The 7,591-nt window shown below is 46.3% G+C and overlaps 2 long non-coding RNA genes across 2 annotated transcripts; both read right to left on the bottom strand.

Moving 5' to 3' along the window:
* Positions 1-4,728: 4,728 nt before the first annotated feature.
* On the bottom strand, positions 4,729-5,242 carry LOC103365043 (uncharacterized). Its single transcript, XR_520580.1, has 2 exons — positions 4,875-5,242; positions 4,729-4,799 (listed from the first exon to the last, which is right to left on the bottom strand). It is a non-coding gene; the product is annotated as an uncharacterized LOC103365043 (long non-coding RNA).
* Positions 5,243-5,338: 96 nt separating this feature from the next.
* LOC103365042 (uncharacterized) lies at positions 5,339-5,935 on the bottom strand. The gene is made up of 3 exons (XR_520579.1): positions 5,843-5,935; positions 5,706-5,767; positions 5,339-5,399 (listed from the first exon to the last, which is right to left on the bottom strand). It is a non-coding gene; the product is annotated as an uncharacterized LOC103365042 (long non-coding RNA).
* Positions 5,936-7,591: the final 1,656 nt, after the last annotated feature.

The following is a 7,591-nucleotide window of genomic DNA, read 5'->3' as shown; positions in this document are numbered from 1 at the left end:
CATCCAGATGTGAGCTAAACTTAATGCTAAAAATATTGTACAACATCACAAAACCCCGTCTGGAATGGCTCAGAATGGTCAAACCACACGGAAATGTTTAACATGAGTCAAATATGTCTGAACTGGTAAAAACCTGTCCAAAGGGAAGGATCAGTAACTTAGACCAAATGACTCAAAACTCTCATCTGACTGAAAATGGTCTAAAATGACCTCAGAGCTGTTCAAGATGAATTAAAAAACATGACTCTAGATTGTCAAACATGTCTTCTGTCAAGAGCAACATCAAAATGTGAGCAAAACAGAGGATTTCTTTTTTTAAACTTTACAGTTTTTGTTTTGTTTTTACAGATTTTGCCTGTTTTGTTAAATTACAGATAAAATGTAGTTTAAATATTATACATGTTCACCATAAGAACAAAAAAAGGGCAAAACGATAATTTAATTGTATTTAATTCAGCAAAAATGAGTATTTGACAGATATGAATGAGTTAAAAAGTGATAAATAACTCTTTTAAACTGGTATTTTGTGGATCAGTTATACTGAAGCTCTGTCAGAATGGATTTATACGTTACTCACCTGCCACAACGAGCTGCTGCTGCTGCTGCTGGTGTCACCGGTGTGACAGGTTTTGCTGCCAGATTTTCACTTTGTTGTTGTGGAATGCTTTTTGTTTTTTATTTTTGACAGTCTGTAATCATAAACCTGGGTCTGGTGCTGCTGTGGATCGTCCTCTCCAGACGGTGTTCATGTCGACTCGAGGAGCTGAAGTGGCTGCAGAGCGAATGAAGGGAGGCTCGAGGACAATCGCCGCCTTCTTCTGCTCACATCAAAGTGAGTCCGAAGCAGCTCTGAGGGCTGCTGCCGTTTGTTCTCCCACCTTTAACCTCCGTCACGACCAGGACGCTGCTGCAGCCGCGTTCCCCAACAAAAGCTTCAAACGGCGAGCAGCAGCGATGAGGAGGCTCTCAGAGTGCAGATTCACACGGGGTCCTGACAGACTGGGGTCCATCCAGGCGCCGCCGGCTTCATGTCTTTATTATCTGGAACCCAAAACTGAGTCTGTGAAACATTTTGGCTGAATTTGAGGGAATTTCTGATCTTTTCAGGTCTGTGAATTCTTGTTTTTTCGTGTTTTAGGCATCTTCAGTCTTTACTGTCTCCAGAAACAGCCCAGAAATGTGGCGACAGAATGGATCCAACAGAGGACACATTTTAAATCACTGGGCCTTGAAAATGGAAAAAGGTTTGGGAACCAGAAAGTTCCTGTCAGTGTCTATCTATGGATGGATCCATGGTTCTACTAGAACCCAGTCTCTGGATGGATCCATGGTTCTACTAGAACCCAGTCTCTGGTCACATCTCACCACCTGTTGAGGCTCTAACATCAGTAGAACCTGATGTGGTGAAGTTGGACCAGACAAGGTTCTGGTTGTACATGTTTAGACTAAATGTTGATGTGGATCATTGGTGGGAACCAGAACCTGGAGTTCACAGGTTCTAGATGTTGGTTCTAGGTGTTGGTCCAAGATGTTGATTCTAGATGTTCGTTCTAGGTGTTGGTTCTAGATGCTGGTTCTAGGCGTTGGTCCTAGACGTTGGTTCTAGATGTTGGTTCTATGTGTTGGTTCTAAATGTTGGTTCTAGATGTTGGTTCTGGATGTTGGTTCTTGGTGTTGGTTCTAGGTGTTGGTTCTAGGTGTTGATTCTAGGTGTTGGTTCTAGGTGTTGGTTCTAGGTGTTGGTTCTAGNTACATGGATAGAGCCCATTTCACCTCGGACAACCAGCCAACCACGATCAGAGAATGAAGACACCTGTTCTGTGGTCAGTTGGACGTGATAAAGGTTCACTGGGGTCAGTCATGGCCGGCAGGAGCAGCTACCTTCTTCTACTGAGGGAACTCTGTCTAGTTATTGTTTTCCAGAAGCTCTTCCATTGTAACCTGTGGCTGCTTCATAACTTAGCTGCTAGCTGATAGCTGTTAGCTGCTAGCTGCTAGCTGTTAGCTGTTAGCGTAGCGTTTCCTGGTTTGTGACGACAGCTTGTGTTTCTTGTTTAGTTCTTGCAGGTTGTGTCTCTGCTAAAGAGACTTTTCTGAGACCACAGACAGACAGAGAGAGGCATCAGGCCTGAAATAGTGTGTTTAATTCAGCAACAATCAGTTCATACGAACAACAATAGCAGTTACCAGAACAATGCCAAATATCTGCACCGATGATCAGTCTATCCCTGGTACGTGTCATTCAAGTAAGATTTCCTTGGAGACAAAAACAGCATGTTGTAAGTTTTCAGCCTTCAAATGTCACATTAATGCCCGTAAAGATGCACTTAGAACCACAGCGGGTCTGTATGTTCATCACGTCTGTCTCAGAGTGTTTCTGATGTGGAAGAAGACCATCGATGCTAAACAGAAGACACTGAAGGAACCTGGACTCACCAGCACTCTCCAGATTCTGCCCAAGAGAGTGAGGAATGAAGGAGAAACAGTTACTGACGATGGCAGAACATTCATGGTACCTCCTAGAACTGTCCTTTGATTTGGAAACATACAAAAAGAGCAGATCTATAGAAAACAAAGGGTTTGCTACGGAGTGTTTCCCTCTGTGTGTCTACTAAAGACGTTTGTGTCCAGAAGATGCTTGTTGTGTGTGAACAATGCTCATGTGTCTGTCTTTAAATGAAACTCTCACCTGTCTCTGTCAGCAGGTGGGACTGAATGAGTCATGATGGATGCTCAGGACTGAAAGCCAGCGTTGACCACAGACACTCCAGAGATCCTGTGTTGTCCTGTGATGGGATCCCAAAGAAACCTGAGGACCTCCTCAAAGTATTTGCAGATAGAAAACAAGCTTGTCTCTCATTTATTTATTCCATTGTAGTCAACTGTAAAACGGTGTATATCCTGTGCTTCTTCTTTTACGGTTTGTTGCACTCAAACGTTACTTTATGAGAGTTCTTACGTTCTCTGGTCTCGGCTGGTTTGTTTTAGGGGCTTCACTGGTGTTAAAGTTCAGCTGTGGAAAGGTTCAAGGATATTTATTGTCTTTGCATTTCTACAACAACTGGCACTTTCAAAAACAACAACAGAGGCTACAGCTCTGGGAAAAGCTGTTCCTGAGCCCGCTAGTCCGAGTTCTGATGGCTCGGTACCTCCTCCCTGACGGCGGCGGCACAAACAGGAAGTGTCCTGGTGGCTGATGTCCATGCAGATGGCCCATGCTCTTCTCTGCCAAAGTCCAAGTCCAGGAGCTCGGCTCCCTCAATCTTCTGGGCCACCTTCACCACCCGGGACAAATCTGGTCTGTGTTTTGCTGTGCAGCCAGTGGACCACATGGTGCAGCCCGAACAGAGGATGCTCTCGATGGTACTGCTGTAGACGTTCCTGAGCAGTCGTGGAGTGCTGAAAGAAAGAAGGCGTCTAAGGAGAAAAACGAGACAGTGAGAAGACACACTTCCTAAAGGTTAGTCAGTATGTTGTCCTCACTGAAAGCTGTTGCACCGTATCTTCAGCCTTCACGTTCTCCAGCGCTGCATCCTCCAAGGAACAGGCAGGTTGTTGTGTTTGGCAGAATTCAATCAGGAGAATATTTAACTCCTCGTAAAACTGCAAACAAGCACTAAACATGTCAGAGAGCTCCATAATATCTGTAGTACATTAGTGGAGAAAAGATAAACTCATGTGAACAAATGCTTGAAGTTAACATAAGACAGAAATACAGCCGTAAACATTTACACTGAACTGAAGCATCCGTCTGTAACAACTAACCAAAGCTACTGAACTCAACCCAGGTAGAAACAGGATGACGTAACTGTAGGTACCTGGTGACTTATGGATGAAGCTCTGCCATTTTCAGATCACATGACCAAAGAACTTCCTGTTTGTAGCACACTTCCTTTTTAGTGCTGCTACTACCACCAGGTTGTGCTAACAAAAGGAAATAAACTCATGTTGAGTACAGTTAGGTTCCCCTTCATGTTGGAAGTGTTGCTCTGTCCTGTTGAACTTCACTTTGCTCAGTTTTAACCATCAACCCACACATGGAAGTAAATTTCAGGTGTCGTGAGCAAAGCTGTTTGCATTAGTTCTGGTTCTCCTTTACCATGGGCACAAGATGCTGGAGTGAAAGCAAGTTCTCATGATTGGCTTGAACTTGATTTACCCAGTGTTGACTTTACACCATCCTGAGATGGTTTCTGGAACATTTGGGTCAATCTTCTCCAGAATTACATGTCACAAGTTTCCAGGAACTTTGGGGAAACCTTGGTACCACCTTAAAGATTTTCCCCTTTTAAAGAGCAGATTAAAGTGCTCATGTGCTAGAACTAGTTGGGGTCATGCAACTGCTGCTCTCTTGAAGAGCAACTAGAGAAAGGTCCAGTGTGAGAGATACCTTCAGCAATGAACAGAACCCCAGCCAAAGGAGGTGGGGGGGGTTCTGGATGTAGTCAAGCTGCAGAATCAGGCTAACCAGGTCAGTGGGGTTAAGTATACTACAAAAGGTGCTCAAGAGTCAACTGCATTTGGGCCAAAACAAGAGTTCTTTCCAGACGATCCTCCAGTTCCCCTCTAAACTGTTGAGATGCAGGAAGACCTTCGAGTCCCCTGAAGTTTTGAACCACAACAGAAGAAGCTCTCTTGGAAAACTTCAGCTGCATTACTAGAGTAAAACATGTAAAGAGTTACAGTTCAACCTCAAAGCCTTCACGGCAGTTAGAGTCAGACACAGAATTCAGAGTCATGGTTTAAAGTTTATTCAATGTAAGTTGTTGGTTCTTGGAGGTTCTGCTGATCAGCTTCACCTGCAGAGACAAACAAACACGTCAGTCACTGAACCAGCAGGTTCTTCTACACGTCATGTTGCAGCTGCTTCTCACCTCCTTAGACCTTCTTCCCTACGGGTCCTATTGTTGGAACTGCTGGGTCCACCGGCGGGTAGAACGGGCCGAAGTCATCCGGGTCGTATTTGGAGTGGGAGAGGACTTCTCTGGCTCGCTGGTAGCCGTTGCTGGACTGGACCAGGTAAGACGTAGGACCCCGGACAGGGGCGGGAAGGGAGCCCACCGGAACTCCATCAGGGAGCCAGGCTGAGGGGTCTGGGAGCCGGAAATATGGGTTTGGGCTCAAGTCCCTCAGAGAGTAGTAGAACCCCTTTGGAAACCCAAGCCAAGGAGCGTATTCTGCACTACCGAAGGGATAAGAACCACTGTAGAAACCAGCGCTGCCGCCAACACCTCCAAAGCCACCAGATCCTCCAAAGCCACCAGATCCTCCAAAGACACCAGATCCTCCAAAGACACCAGATCCAGATCCTCCAGAAGAACCTCCTCCAGAGCCACTAGATCCAGATCCTCCTCCAGAGCCACCAGATCCTCCAGAGCCTCCTCCAGAACCTGTTTGACCTGAACCCAGACACAAAGCAAACTCGTGAGAGCTGCTGCAGCTCCAGTTGAAGTCACATTATGAACAGAACCATGTTGGGTTTGGGTCAATAAGACAGAACCAGCAGCAGATTAAACCTCTCAGAGCTGAAACACTGAGCTCAGTCCTGCAGGAGAACCAGAGCCAAACCAGGACTCTGGACTGCTGCCAGACTCATGTAGCATCAGCAGCTCAGCAGGAATCCAGGTGGAGCTGCTGCAGCCGCCTTCACACACACTGAGCATCATCTGAAGCTGCTGCAGGTGAACACATGCCCACAGACTCACCTTTAATTATGAAAGGGTAGCCAGCTCCAGAGCCCAGGAGCAGGAGGCAGATCCAGGAAACCCTGTGGAGAGCAGAGAGCAGCCGGTAAGTACGAGCACATGGAAGCCGAGCTGAAGCGTGAAGCGGCGCAGCTCACCTGAGAACAGATTCCAGCAGCATGTCGAGTCGTGAGAAGAAGCCAAGGCCACAGAGGTCAGCTCCAGCAGGTTGATCAGCAGTGAGGAGGCTGCTGCAGACAGAAGCTGTGGTCTGGAGCTGCAGCTGCTCTGCTTTTAAACCAGAGCTGCACCTCCAGCAGCTCATCACACTCATTCAGCTCACCTGGTGAGGCAGGTGAGGCCGTGCTGCGTTCAGGTGGCCTCCGACATTCAGCGCAGAGCAGACAGATGGAGCTCTGCTGACACCTTCTTCTTCTCCATCATAATTCAATGACGCTGTTCTTTGCTTCTTGGTGGTCTCATGTTGTATATTATGCTGTAAAGAACTTTGTAACTGTGGTGAAGAAAATAAAGTTGACCTCCTGACCTGCTTCTCTTCTCATTTCTATCTTCTACGTGTGGACATGAATGATGACACGTCTTGTTTACATACAGACAGGTGAGGAAGTAAAGCAAGACCCTGAACGCCTGAGCTGAGAACAGATTGGTCCTCACAGGTGAACTGCAGCTGCAGTGAAGGAGACACTGAACAGGTGAGCAGAGTGAAACAGAAACCAGATCCAGTCACACTCCATTTGTTTCTCATGTGGAACCCAAAACCAAGCTGTGTGAAATATCTGGGCAGAACTTCCACAGTGTCATGTTTGTAAGTCTGAGATAAAGCTGTGAAGGTTCAATATCTCCAGAAATAAAAGTCCACCAGACATGACACCTGGTCAGAACACAGACTGGAGAGTTTCCAGGAGCTCTGTGGAGCCTCAGCAGGAACCACTGTGAGAACGTGGAGCTCAGTCAGAACACTGGGATGGACAGAACCTGCATTAGAACCAGCTGACTTTACAGTGACGACATCCAGAACCTGTGAACTCCAGGTTCTGGTTCCTACCAATGATTCACATCAACATTTAGCCTAAACATCTAAAAACTTTGTCTGGTCCAACTTTACCACATCAGGTTCTACTGATGCTAGAGCCTCAGCAGACTGTGTCGTCATGGTAACCTAACAGGAAACATGGGTGAAGGATTTCCAGTGTGGTGATGCTTTGACTACATGCTGATGTGGACTCATGGACAGACAAGAGACAACAACCTGCCAGACCTCTGGAGGTCCACCATCTCATATCTGTCTGTGGTTTTGTTTTTATTTATTTGCCTTTATTTAACGGACGTCCCCCTGAAATTAAAAACCTCTGAAAGCCTCCGAGGTAGCAGCCACACCATCAGGAGCTGATCTGAACCAGACACAAGATGCACAAATAACCAACGAGCAGTGAAACGATCAGGACAGCCTTCTGTACGCTGCTTACAAACATGACACTGTGGAAGTTCTGCCCAGATATTTCACAGAACTTGGTTTTGGGTTCCACATGAGAAACAAATGGAGTGTGACTGGATCTGGTTTCTGTTTCACTCTGCTCACCTGTTCAGTGTCTCCTTCACTGCAGCTGCAGTTCACCTGTGAGGACCAATCTGTTCTCAGCTCAGGCGTTCAGGGTCTTGCTTTACTTCCTCACCTGTCTGTATGTAAACGAGACGTGTCATCATTCATGTCCACACGTAGAAGATAGGAATGAGAAGAGAGGCAGGTCAGGAGGTCAACTTTATTTTCTTCACCACAGTTACAAAGTTCTTTACAGCATAATATACAACATGAGACCACCAAGAAGCAAAGAACAGCGTCATTGAATTGTGATGGAGAAGAAGAAGGTGTCAGCAGAGCTCCATCT

Source organism: Stegastes partitus, unplaced genomic scaffold, assembly GCF_000690725.1.
Source record: "Stegastes partitus isolate 25-593 unplaced genomic scaffold, Stegastes_partitus-1.0.2 Scaffold805, whole genome shotgun sequence".
In the NCBI taxonomy this organism is placed as follows: domain Eukaryota; kingdom Metazoa; phylum Chordata; class Actinopteri; family Pomacentridae; genus Stegastes; species Stegastes partitus.
The sequence above is the reverse complement of the archived record's forward strand: the minus strand, read 5'-3'. Positions and strand labels throughout refer to the sequence as shown.